Consider the following 19,848-nt stretch of genomic DNA (forward strand, 5'->3'; position numbering starts at 1 on the left):
AAGTTTTGCTTTATAACTTTGAAAACTTTTGCTCTGAATTTGTGATCTCAGGCATCGGACTCATCACATTCATGTTCCTTTCCCTCCCCTCCTCATGCCCATCCAGAAGAACTATCAAAATCAGATGGGCCATGATGCTCATTCTGAGGAGTTGGAAACTGAATGAAAGGAATAAAACAAAGTCACAGGAAAATTTTCCATCTTTTTGGCTGTTTTAACTTTGACAGGGCCAGAGACTCTACACCAGTGGTTCTAAATCTGCGGCCCCTGGGCTGCTTGCGGCCCAATCAGCACACAGCTGCTGCAGCCCATGTGAAATCCTCAGGGCCATACACGCAGTGTGTGTGTGTATATATATTATATATATATTTTGTGTGTGGATGCAACCACATAACACATAGAAAGCTGCATATGTGTCCATTTTACCAATGGTAAATAGGTTGAGAACCACTGTTCTTCACTGAACTCTGAACTCAGAGATCCCCAGGGGCTACCTCCTGGGGCTGCCCTGAAAGACACTTTGAATTAACAGATCACTACAATTCTACCACTCTAGGATTTAGATGGTGTCAAGGCTGCTTCCCCACTCTGAACTTTAGGGTACAAATGTGGGGGCCTGCATGAAACTTCTAAGCTTAACTACCAGCTTAGATCTGGTCTGCTGCCACCACTCAAAAAGTGCTAATTCCCTTCCCTGGGTAGCCTTGAGAGACTCTTCACCAGTTCCCTGGTGAATACAGATCCAAACCCCTTGGATCTTAAAACAAGGAAAAAATAAATCAGGTTCTTAAAAAGAAGGCTTTTAATTAAAGAAAAAGGTAAAAATCATCTCTGTAAAATCAGGATGGGAAATAACTTTACAGGGTAATCAAACTTAAAGAACCCAGAGGAAATCCCCCTCTAGCCTTAGGTTCAAAGTTACAGCAAACAGAGGGAAACACCCTAGTGAAAGGTACATTTACAAGTTGAGAAAACAAAGATAAAAACTAACACGCCTTGCCTGGCTGTTTACTTACAAGTTTGAAATATGAGAGACTTGTTCAGAAAGATTTGGAGAGCCTGGATTGATGTCTGGTCCCTCTTAGTCCCAAGAGCGAACAACCCCAAAACAAAGAGCACAAACAAAAGCCTTCCCCACTCCAAGATTTGAAAGTATCTTGTCCCCTTATTGGTCCTTTGGGTCAGGTGTCAGCCAGGTTACCTGAGCTTCTTAACCCTTTACAGGTAAAAAGATTTTGGAGTCTCTGGCGAGGAGGGATTTTATAGTATTGTACACAGGAGGGCTGTTACCCTTCCCTTTATAGTTATGACAGATGGTAACTCATAAATTGTCTATGTGATCTAGCTATTCTACACAAAGAACTAGTTACTTGTATAATTTTCATGAATCAAATCAAAATTGTTTTGTATAGTGTCAAAGAATTAACTCATCCTCTGATAAAAACAACAAGGAGTCCAGTGGCACCTTAAAGACTAACAGATTTATTTGGGTATAAGCTTTCGTGGGTAAAAAAAACTCACTTCTTCAGATGCATCATCCTCTGATGTGTAACACCTAAATCCAGAACATAGTATGTGGCCTGCTGTGCACTCCATTATTCCTTTGGTAGTGCCACAGGAAATTGAACCTCACATGACTGAAGTTGTTTGTCATTTTTAGCCTTATATTAACATTTGTTATCATCTTCTCTATTCATGCCATATGTACTATTCTTTTTATGGTTTACAACACGGTGTAATTCAAAATTAACTCATTTGAGCATGATGGAATTTAGACATTTTGCAATTATACCATAACCCAAAGGGATTATTTTATATTTTCAATCTTTAAAGTAAGACAAAAACAAATTAAAATTAACTTTTAGAAAGTACTCTTTGAAGCTAAACAAAAAGGTAATACCTTAAACATGTGTTAAAAAAATCAAGTTGTCAGGTCTTCAACTCTCAGAATATAAAACAGGAACAACACTATTACAGCATTAGAGGTACAGAATCATTGCCTTCTGGACAGAATAAATGTATCTGAAGCCAATCTGCTATCTTATAAATGAAATAAAAAGCAAAAACAATATTCCTATTACACAACTGTACCTTCTTAAAACATTTTGTTGGCAGAATTGTCTATTTACTGTCTAATAGAAGAATGGTTGCTATTTTAAATATCCTAGTTGATAAAAGTTGTAATCCAGCCACCAATACTCAACACCCAATGACTTATGATTTTCTTATTCAGTAAAGAAATATTTCTAATAATTCACATTGTCTTGCCATAAAATCCTTTAATATTAGCTAAGACCAAACAAATGTCGAATATGCCTACATAAAAAGTGAAAATCCTTTCACAACACGCATCAAAGACAAATTACAAATAAAATAATACTTAAAACACATCAATCTTCCTTGGAAAAAGAGCATAACGTCTATATCACAAAAGACATATGAATATTTCATCGTTGAAATGACTGGCACTATCTTCAAGGATAATTAAGAAGGTTTTCAAACAGCAATAAAAATATACACAACTGAATTATCTATTCCTGGGTCTATTCATTTCCAGAGTAGAAGAGTTATCTCCCCAACCTTACCATGAATTTTAAAAATCAGAAGAGATGTTTCAAGATAGTAATAGTAATGGAGGATTTGATGATTAGATATACAGGTAGCTGGGTTTGTGATGACAGCTAGAACCCACATGGTGAATTGCCTGCCGGGTGTGAAGGTTATGGATAGCTTGAGACATCTAGACTGATTTATGCGCATTGCTGGGAAGGAGCTAGTGGTCATGGTAAAAGGAGGTATCGGTGACACAGGAAAGGTAGGAGAGAGGTCCTGGAGGCCAAATTTAGGCTGGTAGGTAAGAGATTAAAGTTCAGGACCTCCATGGTAGCATTCTCTGAAATGTTTCCAGTTCCACAAGCAGGGCCAGTTACATAGGCAGAACTGAGGGTTTTGATGCTTAGATGAGATGATGGTGTAGGGAGGAGGGTTTTAACTTTATTAGGAACTGTGGAACCTTTTGTGAAAGGAGCAGACTATAAAGGAAGGATGGGCTCCACCTAAACCAAAACGCGACCAGATTGCAGGCATGTAAAATTAAATAGGTTGTAGAGGAGTTTTTAAACCAAGATCTGGGGGAAAACAGACAGGTGTGGAAGAGCATGTGGTTTGGACAGAGATATCCCAAGTGGGGGGGATCTATTAAACAGGATTCTCTATCTTATTAAAGAGGAGAGGATAGAAATTGATGAAGTACAGGTAGAAACTGAAGAGAAATAGAAATGAAAAAGAGTCCCATTCAATTACAGGACAAATTTTATAAGTGCTTGTACAAAAATGCTAGAAGTCTAAATGCTAAGACAGATGAACTTGAGTGCCTGGTATTAAAGGAGGATATTGATATAACAGGCATCACAGAAACTTGGTGGAATGATGACAACCAATGGGACACTGTACGACCAGAGTACAAAATATATAGGAATGACAAAATAGGTTGCACAAGTGGGGGAGTGGACCTATATGTGAAAGAAAGCATAGAATCAAATATAGTAAACATCTTAAATGAATCAAACTCGTATCATAGAATCTCTGTGGATAGAAATTCCATGCCTGAATAATAAGAGTATAGCAGTAGAAATATAATACCAACCACCTGACCATGATGGTGATGGTGACTGTGAAATGCTCAGGGAGATGAGAGAGGCTACAAAAATAGAAAAGTCAGTAATAATGGGGGATTTCACAACTAGCCTCATAAATGTCACCTGAGGATGGGATGCAGAAATAAAGTTTCTAGACACCATCATTGACCGCTTCTTGGAGCAGCTACTCCTGGAACCCATAAGTGGAGAAGCAATTCTTGATTTAGTCCTAAGTACAGCACAGGATCTGGTCCAAAAGGTGAATATGGCTGAACTACTCGGTATCAAATCCTACTGAGGAAAATAGAAAGGAGCATGAACTCTAGCAAGTCAAGTGTAAAAGTACATTTAGACAGACCAAAAAGGAATTTGAAGATTAACTACCAAAAGAAACAAAAACTAACAGCCAAAAAATTTTAAGTACATTAGAAGCTTGCCAAACAATTAGTGGGGCCCTGTGATGATTGAGGTGCTAAAGAGTTCTGACGGAACACAAATATGAAGTTGCAGAACTACTAACTGTGGTGTAACCTATCACTTAAATCAGCCTGTGTACCTGACTGGAGAATAGTTAACATGATGTCAATTTTTTAAAAAGGCTCCAAGGGTGATCCTGCAATTACAGGTCAGTAAGCCTAACTTCAAGCAAAGTTACCAGGCAAATTAGTTGAAACCTACAGTAAAAACCAAAATTATCAGACACATAGATGAACACGATTTGTTGGGGAAGAGTCAACACAGCTTTTCTAAAGAGAGATAATGTCTCACCAATCTATTAGAATTCTTTGAGGAGTCAACAAACATGTGGACAAGGGTGATCCAATGGATATAGCATACTTGGACCTTCAGAAAGCTTTTCACAAGGTCCCTCATCACAGGCTCTTAAGTAGTCATAGGATGAGAGGGAAGGTCCTCTCATGAATCATGGTTAAAAGACAGGAAACAAAGGGTAGGAATAAATGTTCATTTTTCAGAATGGAGAGAGGTAAATAGTGGTGTCCCCCAGGTAGCTGTACTGGGACCAGTGCTGTTCAACATATTCATAAATGATCTGGAAAAAAGGGTAAACAGTGAAGTGGCAGAATTTGCAGATGATACAAAACTACTCAAGATAGTTATATCCAAAGCAGACTGCTAGGAGTTAAAAAGGGATCTCCACTAAACTAGGTGACTGGGCAACAAAATGGCAGAGGAAATTCAATATTGATAAATGCAAAGTAAAGCACATTGGAAAACATAATCCCAACTATATATAGAAAATGATGGGATCTAAATTAGCTATTACCATTCAAGAAAGATCTTGGAGTCATTGTGGATAGTTCTCTGAAAATATCCACTCAATCTCCACCAGCAGTCAAAAAAGCTAACAGAATGTTAGGAACCATTAGGAAAAGGATAGATAAAAAAACAGTAAATTTAATAACAGTACATTAATTCATGGTACACCCACACCTTAAATACTGAATGCAGTTCTTGTCACCCCTCTCAAAAATGCTATATTAGAATTGGACAAGGTACAGAGAAGAGCAACAAAAACGATTAAGGATCTGGATCAGCTTCCGTATGAGGAGAGATTAAAAAGACAGACTATTCATCTTAGACAAGAGACAACTGAAGGGGGATATGATAGAGGTCTATAAAATCATGACTGGTGTGGAGAAAGTGAACAAGGAAGTGTTATTTATCCCTTCACATAAAACAAGAACCAGCAGTCACCCAATGAAATTAATAGGCAGCAGGTTTAAAACAAAGGGAAGTACTTCTTCACACAACACACAGTCAACCTGTGGATTTCATTGCCAGGGGATGCACAACACACAGTTAACCTGTGGAACTCATTGCCAGAGGATGTTGTGAAGGCCAAAACTATAATTGGATGCAAAAAATAATTAGATAAATTCATGGAAAATAGGTCCATCAATTAGCCAAGATGATCAGGGATGCAACCCCATGCTCTAGGTGTCCCTAAGCCTCTGACTGCCAGATGCTGGATCTGGACAACAAGGGATAGATCACTTGATGATTGCCCTGTTCTGTCCATTCCCTTTGAAGCATCTGGCATTGGCCACTGTTGGAAGACAGGATATTCGGCTAGATGGACCATTGGTCTGACCCAGTATGGCCATTCTTATGTTAAGTTCTTATTTAAGATCAGTGACTTAAAATAGCTATACATTTTCTTAAAAGGGCAATTTTCTTTTCAGCACTGATATTTGAATGGTATTTCATTGTTACTTAGTGTGACATGACACTATTTCCCTACAAACTCCAGTCCATAGTTTCCAACCCTTTTTATTTTCTAGGCAGGGTTTCAGGATAAGGAGAATATTTGTAAGCTGATGGGGAGAGTTTCAACTTTTCAAAAAAATCTTACATCTATGTACAGTGCAGCGTGTATGTGCCTACTCTTCTGTGGGAGCAAAAAATGTCTCTTTTCAAAGATTTATCTGCCCACCTAGACACGCTGCAAAATAAGTCCAGAACTGTGCATGGTTGAAGTTTTGAGGGGTATCCAGACTCCGGTTGTATGCATAGCACTGGGATTTTATAAAGGAACTATATGTCATCCAGCTCTCTTTACTCCTAAGGGAATTCTGTGTGTTCGCAGAATTCATGGCCCCCGCAGATTTCTTTGCTTACCCGCAGAAAAATGACTTCTGATGGGGAAGTAGCAAGAGCAGTCATGTGCCCACTTCCTGGCAGTGCCAACAGGTTGGTTTGGGCACCCAGAGGAGAGAGAGAGAGAGAGAGAGAGACTCTGTCCCTCTCACTCGCTATTGCAGCACGCTCGGAGTGGAGGGGCAGGGCTTTGGGGTATTTCTGAAGAGGTAGGCATAGAGTAGGTTCTGTTCCCTCTGGCAGAGGAGAATGTAGCAGCCTGCCTACTTAGTGAATTGCTCCCATTCTTCTTAGTGAATTCCCGCAGGTGTAAAACATGTGTAAAACTTTTAAGGCTCCTTTACATTGCCAGAGCGGTAAATAAATTACTGAAATAATTGAAACTAGCTGTATTATATTGTATTATTTTGACAAAAAAATGCAGAATTTTAAAATATTGTGCGCAGAATTTTTATTTTTTTGGACCAGAATTCCCCCAGGAGTATCTATTGGACAGCTACAGGGCAGAGTGGCACCTTTTTTCCGGCTACAGCCAAGTGCACTGAAATGAAACATGGACAACTCATCACTATACTGTTTTGTCAAAGATAAATCCATGCACACACACAGGTACAGGTTGCTATTTATTTATCTGCACCAGTAGCCTGCAGCTTTCTCTAACAGCATTTGCACTAATGCCTGGCCCCAGTTCCAAAAGTCCTCCTCACAAACAGAAGATTTTACTTAATTATAGAGGAAAACACCTCTTTTGAGGAAAGATGCCTTACATATTTAGAGACCAACCCAAAGTAAACAGAGGCCCCCAATTCCTCTGGGCTGCCTATTTAGCCAAGGTCAAAATATAAAAACATGCTAACAAAAGATGTGTATATATTTGTAGTAATTTCTCAGGAAATGGAGAGTAGGTGTTTTCTTAGTACAAGAAGCCTTCCTAGGACATAGCCCTGTGATTCTGAAAATTAGGAGCAGCTGTCCCTTCCCTCTGTTCTGACCTCATTAAGGAAATCTGGGTCTTCGCTTCCCACTCTCCCAGAAGATGTCGCTAACCTTCACTTCAGAAGGTGAGTCATGAGTACTCCATAACCATAGGGTCCCCTCTTCACAGTAAGTGGATTCACAATAAAGGTGACAGGCAGCAAAGAGAAACACAATTACATTCCTCTACCTAGTCTTTACAACCTCACCATGGACTAAAACATAAAAAACTCTATTGTTTGGTTGTTATAAAAGTATATTAGCAAAATTTCTTCAAATGTTTTTTCCTTACAATAGTCAAAAGCAAGAGGCTCCTTATCCACTCATCTTAAATTATTATACAGGGATCTGGTTTTCATAGGTTATTAGTAGGGCCCTACCAAATTCAGGGTCCACTTTGGACAATTTCACTGCCAGAGGATTTTTAAATTGGTTAATTTCACTATTTCAGATGCTTATATCTAAAATTTCAAGGTGTTGTGGTGTTATAAGCTAAGTTCCCTCTATTAAGCGCCGCACAGGCACTCAGGGCTGCGGCATGGAGAAAGCCCTCTCCCCCAGCCCCGGACCTGCTGTGGTGGGGAAAGGCGCCCCTCCCACAGCCCCAACCCAGCTGCAGCCTGGACCTGCCGCCCGCCAGGGAGAGAGGCGCCACTTCCCTGGCCCCAACCCAGACCTGCTGCAGCTGGGGAGGGAGAGGCACCCATCTCCCTTCCCCAAACCAACCCAACCCTGCCCTGCCCCGAACCTGCCACAGCCGGGGGGAGAGGCACCCCACACCCGGCCCCAAACCAGACCCAGCCCAGACCTGCTGTGGCTAGGGGAGAGGTGCCTATCCTGCGGCCCCAGCCCCGGAGCTGCCACAGCGGGGAGAGGCACCTCTCCCCCTAAGCCCAGGTGCTGCTGCGGGGAAAGAGAGCTGGGGGACTCTTCTCTCCCTGCTATAGCGCCAGGGCAGCCTGCACCTCAAACCCATCATCGCTGGCCCCACCCCAGAGCCCGCATCCCCAGCCGGAGCCCTTACCCCTCCTCCCCCCCCCCCCATTCCCAGCATCCCAACCCTCTGCCCCATCCCTGAGCCCCCTCCCACACTCCCCACCGGGGGAAGAGAGGGTGAAAGCCCCAAGCCCAGGCAGGAGCCACCAGGAGTGGGGCCAGAAGCCCTGAGCCCAAGTGCCCCTGCCCTGCCAGGAGCCATGGGGTAGAAGCCCTAAGCTCCGTCAGGAGCTGCAGAAAGGGGCAGAAGCCCTGACCCCAGGCAGGAGTGGGTCCAGAAGCCCTGACCCCAAGCCCGGGCAAGAGGCCACAGTCGGGGGGGGGGGGGGAAGAGAAGCCCCAAGTCTGGGCAGGAGCCACCGGGGAGCAGGGAGGGCAGAAGCCCCAAGCCCAGCTCTGGGGCTGTTGCAGCACAGAAGTGAGGACATACCACCCACACTTCTGTGCTGCCTGTTGAGTTGAGTCTGATCCCCCCGCATAACAGCCGTGCAGGGGAAGGACACCCTCCACCCTGGCTGAACTAGATTTCGGTGACAGCAGATTTCACGGGGAAGGGATTATTTCATGGTCCGTGACACGTTTTTCATGGCTGTGAAATTGGTAGGGTCCTAGTTATTAGTGGATTGCAGTGATTTGGAGACATTTTTACTATCAACAGAGTTCTATGATTTCTGGTGGTTTGAGCAACTTTATCCCATGAAGAACAGGGTTGGATTTTTGTTTGTTTGTTTGTTTCCCCTGGTGTCTTTACGTGACCCTGAACCAGGATGTATTCTTCCTGGTTCTGCCTATTCTCTGTTGTACAGTCAGTGCTTCCCCAACAGCTGTTTTAATTTTTTTCTGTCAGTTTTTGCCACTGGGTCCTCACTTGTTCTGAAAGGGGAGAATTTTAAAGACACAAATATGAGTTAGGTGCCCAACTCTCACTGAAAGTCATGGGGAACTCCCTTTCAGTTAGGTTGAGCACTTCACTCACAGGTCTCTACATATATACCTTTTATTTTTCTCTTCTGAAAATCCATCAAATGTTTCCTGTATCTTATTGAGTCTTTTTAAGCACTCTTTTTATTCTTCCACGTCTTGGTCTCTTGATTTGCTATGTATCAGCATCTTCAACCTTCTTCACTTTGGCTTCCAGTATGACTTTTTGTCCATTCTTCTTTCATACAAATTCCAAATGAGTCTTCTGGCGTATCTCGCTTTCTCTCTTCCAATTCTGCTTAGTTCCGCAAGACATTTTTTTTTTAAAAAGATTAGGTGATATATTAGTAGCTCCTGTTTCACTTGGTGCAGAAGTACATATCTTTCTTTTTCTGAATCACGGAATCATAAAAATCTTGGGCTGGCAGGGACCTCAAGAAGTCATCAAGTCCAGCCCTCTGCACTGAGGCAAGGCCATGTAAACCTAGACCATCCCTAACAGGTATTTGTCCAACCCTGTCTTTAAAACTCCAATGATGGGGATTCCACAGCCTTCCCTGGAAGCCTATCTAGAGCTTAAATGCCTTTATAGTTAGAAAGATTTTCCTGATATCTAACCTAAATCTACTTTGCTTCAAATTAAGCCCATTATTTCATGTCTTACCTTTAGTGAACGTGGAGAACAACTGATCACAGTCCTCTTTATAACAGCCATTAACCTATTTGAATACTGTTACCGGGTCCCCTCTAAGTCTTCTTTTCTCAAGACTAAACATATCCTTTTTTTAATCCTTTCCGTGTATCTCAGGGTTTCTAAACATTTTATCATTTTTGGTGCTTTTCTCTGGACTTTCCTCCAATTTGTTCATATCATTACTAAAATGTGGCACCCAGAATTGGACACAGTACTCCAGCTAAGGCCTCGCCAGTGCTGTGCAGAGTGGGACAATTACCTCCCATGTCTTATGTACAACACTCCTATTAATATACCCCAGAACAATACTAGCCTTTTTTGCAATTGCATATTGTTGACTCATATGCAATTTGTGATCCACTCTAACCCCCAAACACTTTTCAGTAGTACCCAGCCACTTATTCCCAATTTTGTAGTTGTGTAATAATGAAGCCTACTTTTTTCAGATGACATTCTGTAAGCAATAGGGTGTCCAGACAGCAAGTGTGAAAAATCAGGACCAGGAGTGGGGGGTAATAGGAGCCTATATAAGAAAAAGCCCGGGACTGTCCCTATAAAATCAGGACATCTGGTCACCCTAGTCAGCAGGCAATCTGTCTCTGTTACTTTCTATCTCACTGCGAATAAGGCTAAAATTTTAAAAATCAGAAGCCTAACTTTAGACTCAAATCTATCTCCTGTAGCCATTGCCTGAACAAATGGTAGTTCTGGTTTATCTATAGCAGATGGATTTCACTTTTCCTGTCTTGGGTTTAAATTCTGTCATCTGGAAATGATATTTGCCATTAAGTGCTTTTTTCTTGCAATATTTGAAAGTCTGTAGGTAGCTGAGCTGGAAAATAAACCCATCTCTCTGAAGTTCAAACCTAGGGCTCTGGCCACTCTGCCAGCTTTCATCCCTTAAGTTCTGTTTTATCTTTGTTTAATTCATGTGTTATACAGGTTACCCACCTATTATTTGGGTTACCATTCAGATGTATAACACTTTGATTTCAAATATTACAATGTGCTTATATTTTAAATTCCATTTTCTTCTTTCTCTCCCTTTTTTACTGAAGTTATAACTCCGTTTTCTCTACTTCTGATGGGAAAGTTCAGGTTCTTCTCTTGAGTGCAAGTAAGATGGAACTGTTGAGCTGTGGTTGTAATTAGTAACAGGACTGTCATTATCCAAACAGTTCCACTTAGAACTTTATGAAACAGAATCAACCAGAGTTCAGGCCAGGGGCTACAGGAAAATGATCCAGAAGGTTCCAGGGCATTTGGCATAAAAGGACTGTGTGGAAAGAAAATTACTAGAGAAGTTGCTAGATTTGCTGTGTATTTGAACATTTATATAAACTTTTTTAAAAATTGGATGGTTTAAAACAAAGCAAACACTTGCTGCATCTTATCCAAAGTGTGTGTGTCATTGTTATACTAGCCTCCTGTAGGGCTTGTCTAAGGAATCCTGGTCGTGTGTGGTCAAGATCCCTGCCATCTTTCTTAGTATGGTAAAACTGTATGCAGTTTTTCTGTGCAGTTCAACTAGGCAGAGGGCTATACATGCAAAACTTAAAGCTGGTCCTGACTATTTTACATTTTAACAAATCCTACTGTCTATTTTTCATAAATATGAAGTGAAGTCCTGATCTCTCTTCATCAGAAATTGCAGACTGTATTGAACTTGGAAATTAATCATAGGAAGTGCTGAGCATAGGAGGAGTTGGGGAGGGGCATGGGAGGGCATTGTCCCCCAGACTGCAAGCCTCAGGCAGGCAGCCTAAGTGTGCAATGCAATGAGTTCCGCAGAGGAGACAGGAGATATGCTGCTTCCAGCTTGTGCCCCTGAGGCAGGGAGTCAGAATTTTGTTTATAAACAGAGTGATTAACAGGTGATTAAGATAAGAAATGGCTGTTAGGATGTTTCCTAAAGTTAAATGATCTGTTCCAAGCTTAGTGAACTTCAAAAAGTAAGTAGCCTAAATGACAGAAAGTAATTGTAAATTTTTCTACAATTGTTTCAATTGTTATATTCAAGAGGTGGTAACAAAGTTACTAATATCTTTCTTTGAGAAGATAACTGATTTTTTAGACAAAGGGAATGCAATAGATTTCAGTAAGGCATTTGACACAGTTCCACATGAGAAATTATTAGTTAAATTGGAGAAGATGGGGTTTAAATATGAGAAGTGAAAGGTGGATAAGGAACTGGTTAAAGGAAGACTACAAAAGGTCATACTGAAAGGTGAGCTATTAGGCTAGAGCAGGGGTAGGCAACCTATGGCACGCGAGCCGATTTTAAGTGGCACTCACACTGCCCAGGTCCTGGCCTCTGGTCCAGGGGGCTCTGCATTTTAATTTAATTTTAAATGAAGCTTCTTAAACATTTTAAAAACCTTATTTACTTTACATACAACAATAGTTTAGTTATATGTTATAGACTTACAGAAAGAGACCTTCTAAAAACGTTAAAATATATTACTGGCATGCGAAGCCTTAAACTAGAGTGAATAAATGAAGACTCGGCACATCACTTCTGAAAGGTTGCCGACCCCTGGGCTAGAGGGAGGTTACTAGTAGCGTTCCTCAGGGATCAGTCTTGGGACCTATCTTATTTAACATTTTTACTACTGACCTTGGCACCAAAAAATAGTGTGTGCTAATAAAATTTGCAGATGACACAAAGTTGGGAGGTATTGCCAATACCGGGGACTGGAATACCAGACAAGAAGATCTGGATGACCTTGTAATAGAAATGGGATGATATTTAATTGTGCAACTTGCAAAGTCATGCATTTAGGGACTAACAAGAATTTCTGCTATAAGTTGGGGTCATATCATTTGCAAGTGAAAGTGGAGGAGAAAAGACCTGGGTGTATTGGTTGATCACAGGATGACTGTGAGCCATCAGTCTGATGCGGCTGTGAAAAAGGCTAATGCAGTCCTAGGATGCATCAGGCGAGGTATTCCCAGTAGACAGGGAAGTGTTAGTACTATTATACAAGGCACTGATGAGACCTCATCTGGAATACTGTGTGCTATTCTGGTCTCCCATGTTTAAGAAAAATGAATTCAAACTGGAACAGGTGCAGAGAAGGGCTACTAGGATGATCTGAGGAATGGAAAATCTATCTTATGAGAAGAGACTCAAGGAGTTTGGCTTGTTTAGTCTAACCAATAGAAGGCTGAGGGGAGATGATTGCACTCTATAAATACATCAGAGGGATAAATACCAGGGAGAGAGAGGAGTTATTTAAGTTCAGCATCAACGTGGACCCCAGAACAAATGGATGTAAATTGGCCATCAACAAGTTTAGGCTTGAAATTAGGCAAAGGTTTCTAACCTGCAGAGGAGTGAAGTTCTGGAATAGTCTTCCAGAGGGAGCAGTGGGGGCAAAAATCCTAACTGGCTTCAAGACTGAGTTTGATAAGTTTATGGAGAGGATGGTCTGACAGGACTGCCTACAATGGCATGTGGCCCATTGACAACTGTCAGTAGCAAAAATCCCCCAACAGATGGAGATGGGACAGTAGATGGGATGGACTCTGAGTTACTACAGCAAATTCTTTCCCAGGTATCTGGCTGGCGGGTCTTTCCCACAAGCTCAGGGTCTAACGGATCACTATCTTTGGGTTCAGGAAGGAATTTTTCCCCAGGTCAGATTGGCTGAGACCCGGGGAGCGGGGGGGTTCGCCTTCCTCTGCAGTATGGGGGCACTTGCAGGTTTAAACTAGTGTAAATGATTAATTCTCCATAACTTCCAGTCTTTAAGCCATGATTTGAGGACTTCAGTAACTTAACCAGAGGTTAGGGGTCTATTACAGGAGTGAGTCGGTTCTGTGGCCTCCAATCTAGATCACGATGATCCCTTCTGACTTTAGTAAGAATATCTGAGTAAGAATATACATTACAGTTTTAAACCTAACCAGTGTCCCATAAGTGACTTGCCACAAGATGTCAGAACAGTGTTATATGCAAAAACACTGGAGTTTTCAGTTGCCTAAGTAGCCACTGGAATCACAATTAACGTTGCACTCCTTCCCCCCTGCCCCATCCAATCTGAAATGGCACCCCTATGGACAGGCAAGGAATTTCCCCCACAAAGTTGGCCTCACTGGAGCCGCCCCACCTGCTCCTCCCAAATACAGAAGTCTAACTAGGCCTATGGTGCTGAGGTTTTGCAACTTCTACTGAAGTCAATAGGAGATGTGGTTGCTTAGCACCACCTAGGAACAGGCCTTATGTACTCTGGTCTGGTTGTTATGAAGACATATCAGCTGTCCACTAACGAATTGATAATTCTGTGTTTTACAAGTAATAGCCACAGAAACAGTATTTATCTCCTCTGTCAACCCACTTTCATATATACATTTGAAAAATACAGAGCAAAAATGCTGCAATCGTGGACACCGGAGATTAAATTTTTGGAAATCATTAACTCTGTTTCATGAAGAAAAATACAGATTGTTATAAAGATATTTTGGAAAATACATAAAGGTATGCTTTAAAAATTGTTGGTTTATTCTCAAGCTGGAGTTCAATTTTTTTAAGCTATTGTTGATGTAGGGTATAGCTGGAGTTCAATTTTTTTAAGCTATTGTTGATGTAGGGTATAGCTGTGGTAAAGCAAGAAAGAACATGTTTTATCATCACCACAACTCTAAAGGTTTATTATACAAAAGGAAGAGAAGAAAAAAAAGTATACAAAGATAGTTTGGAAAATGCAAACTAAACATCTTACATATTTATTTCAACTAATAAAATGTACTTAGCCTGTGATCTGGGTATTGTAAATAATCTTTAAAACATATACAAATACTACAAATTTACCAAATATCAACACTAAAGCAAAATCCACCCACAAAAACTGGGACTCTGCCCACTCCAACAATTCAACCTTCCCTCTCCAAATTAACCTGTATTATGTTCTGCAAATTGATAAACTTAGATTTTGGCAGTCCATGGAATATGTATTATATTGCAGAGTCCCAGACCCTCTAATGAGAATGTCCTGTCCTCAGACAAACACATTCCAACACATCTCAACTGCCAGATTAAAACATGGAAAAGGAAGCAAGGACTATCCCTTTGTTATGTTTCTAGTGTCTAGTGCAATGGGACCCTGACCTCCAGGCACTGTCACTACCAAATAATAATCTCAGGGATACTCAGGACTTCAAGTATAAAGGACTTTCTAACCAAACAAAATACTGATGTAATGCAGAAATATAAATTTTCTAGATAGTAATGTGACGCTCGCTTAAAAGGGTTTACTTTGAACTGATAATGAATTCAAAGTAATCCTCTATAATAAGTCTCATTAATATGAGTTAAAATTTTATTTTTCATGAGACCACAGAGATCATTTCAAAACAAGTTTCCCTGCATTCTATGTCTGTTGTAAATTATAGTGGATTTATGTTTTCATGCCAGTCAACTCCAATGCCAAAATGTTTTTATTAGAATTGTTTTTTAGTTTTTACACCACCATTTAAGAACTCGTTTCATTACAGTATAACACGCATTGAAAAAGAGATAAATCATCTTATCCTTCATTGGAATGATTTACAATGCGTAAAATACTAGAAAGTTGACATCTATTTGCTTTATAATGCTTTATTTCTATTCATTTCAGTACTCAGTACCATCAACACTCCTCACCTCCCTGGTTTCTATCTGCTTGCAACAACCCTGGAAAACTAAACCAAGCAGCGTTACTTTAAGCCAATGCCTATACAGATTAATGGAAGAAAAGTTTCCTTTGTACATCTCACAGAACTCCAGTATCACAGAAATTAGAGGTCTTTTCCATCTATTAGGTCATTTTGTCCATGCCTCTGGCAATGCAATTTTGCTCTCTACAGTATATTGCTCAGTGATATGACCAGTCCAATTCTATGCAGTATCATTTAGAAGTCAGCCAGGATTCATTCTATTCTCCCACTCATGGATGAGGGTTGCAAATAAACTCCAAAACTTGGACTTTCCATTTGACACAGCAACATGCTACTGTCACAGCACAGTAATCTACTTAAATGATCTTTTTCATAACCAGGCTTTACTTTGGATGAGTAGCAATGACGACTTACAACCACATCTGACTCAAAGAGAGAAATTCATCTGTGGTACAGATGGCCATGCAAGTCCATCTACGCTGCTTAATCCCCATTTGGGCTGCACAGCAGGCTGCACTGCAACTCTGACCCTGGGCTAGGCGATGGATTTCACCTCCCAGGTTCTCTGCACTCCACCCTCATAGAGCCCAAATACTGGAACTTTATCCAAGTCAAAGGAATGTCATCCTTAACCCATAACATTAATTAATCTTTCCATTTAAAACTATGAGGTGCTTCAGCAAAACTTAAAACAAGAAGAATGGGTCATATGATGGCAGATTAAAATTAATGTGGCCAAATGCAAGGCAATGATCTTTAGGAGGAGTAATTTGAACTACTTAGTGGGCTCTAAATTAACTGGGTTCTAAATTAACAGCTCAGGAAAAACATGTGGGCATCAGTGTGGACAGCTCAGTGAAGATTTATAGACTAACAGGCCAGAAGGGGCCACTGTGATTATCTAGTCCTACCTGCTTTATTAACCAAATTTGTAATCTCAAAAAAATCAAGTTAGTTTGGCAGGATTTATTTTCCATAAATCCATGTTGATTGGCATTAATTATATTACCGTCCTTTAATTATTTATTAATCAAGTCCCATATCAGCCATTCCATTATTTTGCGCAGGATGGATGTCAGACTGACAGACCTATATTTACCCAGGTTGTTCTGTTTTCCCCTTTTTAAATATTCCTAGAGTTCCTAGAGTTCCTGAAAATCAATATTCCTGGTCCAGCGAGTTCCTCAGTTAGCTCTTTTAGAACTCTTAGATGCAAGTTACCTGGACCTGTCAATTTTAAAATGTCTAACAATAGTAACTACTGTTTAACATCCTCCCAAGTTACTATTGGAATGGAAACGGTTGTTTCCCCCCCCCAAATATAGAACATAAATATTTACTGAACACTTCTGCCTTTCCTGCATTATTGACAATTCAACCATTTCCATCTAGTAATAGACCAATACTGTTGTTAGGATTCCTTTTGTTCCCAACATATTTTTAAAATTCTTTACTGTCCTTAACTCTTCTCATTGTGTTGTTTTGCTTCCCTTACCAATTTTCTACAATTCCTAGTTTCTGATTTATATTCAATTACTGTCAACGTTCAATTTTTTCCATGTGTTTATATCTATATCATAAAAATTCTTTTTATAGATGCCTTCACTTCCACTGTAACCAAGAAGTTGTTTTTTAATCAGTGCACCCTTGTTTCTCCACTGTGGGATTGTAACTTTTTTTGAGTCTAGTAAAATGTTCTTAAACAATTCCCAATTATCATTCACATTTTTCTATTTAACTTCTTTTACCCAACTGATTTGGCTCATAATTGTTTTCAGCTTTGTGAAACTGACCCTTCTAAAGCAACACATATATGTATCACTGGTTTGTAGAGAGAAGACTTATTCTCAATCTACAGCCATGGTGAAAAAAATGTCCCTATTAGTATATTATTCTATAATTGTTTATTGTAGGCTTTATTACACCTTCTTCTGAAGAATCCATTATTTGCCACTGTTTGAAATAGATTACTGGACTGAACAAACTAGATCTGATCCAGTATGGTAAGTCTTATGTTTACTTAGAACGTGTCTTCACTTGCACATCACTGCAAAATCATCACCAGTAAGAGCTGTATGCCTCTCGTGGAGGTGGCTTTCTTTTTGCGGTGGAACTTCTGAGTTTCACTGCAAAAAGTCATTGGCAAGAGTAGATGCTCCAAAGTTTTTTGTGCAAAAAAGGGACTTTTTCCACTTTAAATGGCAAGTGTAGACATGCCCTTAGAAACATTTCCTTTGAACTGTTGGTATCAGTACTAGCACATTACAATAGGTATGGTTCTAGCTTTGGTAGTTGTATAAATAATTTTAGAGAAGAGGAGAAATCATATCACAGAAACTGGAATAAAAATGAAGCAACTGAAGGCTAGAATTTGATAACCTTTCTTACACTGAATATATATAACCATATAAATAATGACAACCATTAGAGATGGCCCACAGAGTGGAACTGTCTTACCAAGTGATTTGCAGAATTATAAAACTAAAATAACCTGTGCTATAAACACATTGCACAGTGCTTTGAGAATGTGAATTGCTAATTATACTATAACTATATTATTTATTATTAAAATTCCTGTATTCCTGTACTAAGAAGCTAGCTACCAAACAAGTTTTAATTGTAAATTTACACAAAAGGGGTGGCTTGTTTTTCAACTATAACACAAGAAAAAAGAACTACAAGACTAAAGGGTTATGATGCTATATCGATCATATAATCTTGTGCAAATAAACTGAGCCATAAAGTCATGCTTGTACAACCTAGTGCACATGCAAACACTGAGGCTAGTGAGAAATCCATCAGTAACACGTTCCAGTCCCATTTCTGTTTTGGTAAATGCATAGATTATATAAGATTTGCACTTGTAGTTTGCCAAGGTTATTCCACTCCCCACTCCTCTAGGCAAGCTCTTCACTAGAGGAAAACTGGCTGCATGTTTTAAAAGTTTGTAATTATTCACAGATTTTAGGCCAGTCCTGAAATCTGCACCTGCCATTCAAAGACAAGCTCCCCCCACTTACTCTCTCCTCAGAATGAAACTAAAGGATATACAGGGAGGTCTCTGCTCCCCTATGCTTCAAGTATCACCCCAGTTCATGTCATCAGTTCATAACCCAAATCCCTGCAGGCCTTAGTAACTCAGACAAAACGCCCACTGGCTTCAGAATTGCTTCCCTCCGTACTGACTGAACAAGGACAGCAGGGCTGGTCCCTATGTGGTGTGGGAGCACTGAGGCGATGAAAGACAGCTTCCTACCTGACCCAACACTTCAGCATGTGCCCAGTCTGAGAGCGGAGTTTCAGCAAAGGCCACCGCGGAGCCCGTACCCAACCAGCCAGCTCCCTTCCCATGCGATCATTGCCCCTTGTGCCCCCCCGCCTGGAAGAAGTAGCGAGCAATGCATGAACAGAAAGCAAATCCAGGGGCTGTGACACTTTGTCTGCAGCTCCTCACTGACTACCTGCGAAATGGCTTTTCCCAGCTGGAGTCAGCCTGGGCGCGTACCTGGTTTGTGCGGCAGAGGCGGACGGCGGGGGCTTGCTGAGCACGGACAGGCAGATCCTACCAAGAGGGGCAATGGGCAGCAATGGAGCAGCCTGACCCGAAGTGCTCTCAGCGTGAGCCTGCCTCCCACGTCCCCGCCCCGTCTCTTGCAGCAGCAGCAGCAGCAGCCCGTCCTGTGGGTCTCATCCTCTCCAGCCCAGCCCACAGGCTGTTTTACTCGGCCCCAGGGCGAGGGGCGGAGCATGAGAGATAAGATCCCCCCGTGCACCCCCGGCCCAAGGAGGTGATTGGTTAGAGGTAGGGGGGGGGTTCTTATCGCACATGCTCCGCCCCCCCGCAGTGCCCGAGAGGCGAGAGCCCCCTCGCTGTGAGGCTGGAGGGGCAGGATGCGTCCTGGGCTTTGGGCGGCCGCGCCGCGTGGGGCTGCGCGTGCCGCGCACTAAATCAAGCCGCGTCTGAGCCGGCTCTACCGACCCGTGATCGGTGGGACCCCGGCCCTGGGGTACTGCAGACCTTCCCCCCCCCCCCCCGCGCAAAGGAGCTGCAGTTCGCCAGGCTAGCCCAGCCCCTCGCCCCGGTCCCCAGCCCGAGCCTCCAGGGACCTCATTCAGAACCGCAAATAGCCGCGGGCTGAGCTGCTTTCCAGGCTCCAACTGGCCCCAGAAGCCCCCCCGCGGATGGACTTGGCCCCAGGAGGGGAGAGGCTGGCTGCTGTAACCGCGGTGGGCTCTGCTTAGGAGACCAGCGGCTGCCCGACATGTGGTCCACACCGCATCCGCTCAGCCAGGTGCAGGGCTGCGGGGAGGAGGTTGCTCTGAGCACGGTGGGGCAGGAGTGCCAGC

The 19,848-nt window shown here is 41.7% G+C and overlaps 1 protein-coding gene across 1 annotated transcript in view; it reads right to left on the bottom strand.

Annotated features, from left to right (window-relative positions):
- The window catches only part of COL21A1 (collagen type XXI alpha 1 chain), a 197,591-nt gene extending 178,338 nt beyond the window's left edge, over window positions 1-19,253 (bottom strand). Inside the window, exon 1 of the mRNA XM_005300199.5 lies at window positions 19,007-19,253. The gene's annotated coding sequence lies outside the window, so the exon portion shown is untranslated. The remainder of the gene's footprint in view (window positions 1-19,006) is intronic.
- Between the last annotated feature and the right edge of the window lie 595 nt (window positions 19,254-19,848).

Source organism: Chrysemys picta, chromosome 3, assembly GCF_011386835.1.
Source record: "Chrysemys picta bellii isolate R12L10 chromosome 3, ASM1138683v2, whole genome shotgun sequence".
Lineage (NCBI taxonomy): Eukaryota > Metazoa > Chordata > Testudines > Emydidae > Chrysemys > Chrysemys picta.